This window comes from Mastomys coucha, unplaced genomic scaffold, assembly GCF_008632895.1.
Source record: "Mastomys coucha isolate ucsf_1 unplaced genomic scaffold, UCSF_Mcou_1 pScaffold14, whole genome shotgun sequence".
In the NCBI taxonomy this organism is placed as follows: domain Eukaryota; kingdom Metazoa; phylum Chordata; class Mammalia; order Rodentia; family Muridae; genus Mastomys; species Mastomys coucha.
In genome coordinates, this window is record NW_022196896.1 from 80,011,689 (window position 1) to 80,013,549 (window position 1,861).

Here is a 1,861-nt window from a genome sequence, read left to right on the forward strand (position 1 = left end):
TGTCTCCCTCCCTCCCTCCCTCCCTTTCTGTCTTCCTCCCTTTCTTTTTTTCCCCACAAGCTAAAATCATTCTATCTTCCTCTAAGCTAGTTGTCTCAGGAGTTGTGTTACAGTGATGGAATGTTAACTCGGTGTAAAGAACACATAGCCTCAGATCAGAGAGCATTTCTCCAGAAACTGTGGAAATTGCCAGCCCAGGGGGCCCCCCCGCCATAGCTGCGCTTCTAAGGCCACAGATAAAGGGAGGTAGAATAAATGTTGGAGAATGAGAGAATGATAAAGAACTCAATGCCTACTGCCCTGAGCCCACAGTAGGGCAACGCCATGGACCGCGCCCCGCGGCCCTAGGTAACTATGAAAACCAGGTCATAGAGAGCGTGTGTGCGTGAGAATGATAAAGAAGTGCAGGAAATAATGTGTGGAACGCCCTAGTTGTAATTGACTGAATTTAGCCTTAAAAACTCCAGTCTGGCACGGCAAAATCGCTGACATCCCGAGGGCCCATCGGAGAAATGTCGAGTTGAGAAATAGTCTGTGTGGATCCCACGTGGACGCTCACGCAAACATCCACTGCTGCTTAGACAGCACAGCCTGCACGCTGCAGCTCAGCTCCAGAGAATCCAAGCAAGGAACATCGTGTCGCATTTTTTACCTGCCAGACTGGAAAGGTTAGTGAAGGCGTGTGTGATCGAAGGAGTGTGAGCCCGTTTTTTCTATTTATTTGCGTTTTGCTGTTTATGAATGAATAAAAGTACTAGAACTTTCCACTGCGTTTTGAGGAATTTGTTTCCACCATGCTTTACGGCCCAAATCGCAACAAAGGGAACCTGGCCTCTTGGTCGGTCTCTGTTGTTTCTCTCATTCTATGTGTCTTTAATTTGTGCACTATCTAGCCTTAGCAACGTCCATCATTTTTTCATATAACCAGAAGGCCGTCACCAGACTCCAAAACCAGATAGGGCTGCCTAAATCTTGGACTTTGTAGCCTAGTAAGACTTTGTAAGACAAGTAAAGCTGTTTTCAGTATGAAGTTATCTACTTTCTGGTATTTTCTTACAGCAACAGAAAGTAGCAAAGAAATAATAATAATGATAATACCGACAAATAATGCCAAGTTGTTTGGTTTATCTTGAACTAAGGCAAGTTCTAAGAAAGGGTCCCGCTTTGGAGTTTGTCTTCCAGTAGATAAGAAAATTTGCAACTGGAAGAGAATTTAAGATGAAAGAAAATTACAATCAATGAAAAGTATTGTGTTTAAGACTGATGGCCAAAGTTCCTCCGGAATTTGGACATAGTTCTACCGGAGGACCCAGCTATACCACTCCTGGGCATATACCCAAAAGATGCTCCAACATATAATAAGGACACATGTTCCACCATGTTCATAGCAGCCTTATTTATAATAGCCAGAACCTGGAAACAACCCAGATGTCCCTCAACAGAGGAGTGGATACAGAAATTGTGGTACATCTACACAATGGAGTACTACTCAGCTATTAAAAACAATAAATTTATGAAATTCTTAGAGAAATGGATGGATCTGGAGATTATCATCCTGAGTGAGGCAACCCAATCACAAAAGAACACATGTGGTATGTACTCTCTGATAAGTGGTTATTAGCCCAGAAGTTTGGAATACAGGAAGAAAAACCCACAAACCACAAGAAACTCAAGAAGAAGGAAGACCAAAAGGTGGACATTTCATTCCTTCTTAAAAGAGGGAGCCAAATACCCACGAAAGGAGTTGCGGAGATTAACTATGGAGCAGAGATTGAAGGAAGGGTAAGCCAGCTTAAATATAGCTATCTCCTGAGAGGCTCTGACAGTACCTGACTAATACAGATGTAGAGGCCCACAGCCA

General features: G+C 43.3%; 1 protein-coding gene and 1 long non-coding RNA gene across 5 annotated transcripts in view; one reads left to right on the plus strand and one right to left on the minus strand.

Moving 5' to 3' along the window:
- The window catches only part of Dnah7 (dynein axonemal heavy chain 7), a 254,194-nt gene that overhangs the window by 159,140 nt on the left and 93,193 nt on the right, over positions 1–1,861 (minus strand). The gene's annotated exons all lie outside the window — the stretch shown is intronic.
- Positions 460–1,861, plus strand: part of LOC116088421 — a 20,066-nt gene continuing 18,664 nt past the window's right edge. The window contains exon 1 of the long non-coding RNA XR_004117879.1: positions 460–668. This is a non-coding gene — a long non-coding RNA (uncharacterized LOC116088421). The remainder of the gene's footprint in view (positions 669–1,861) is intronic.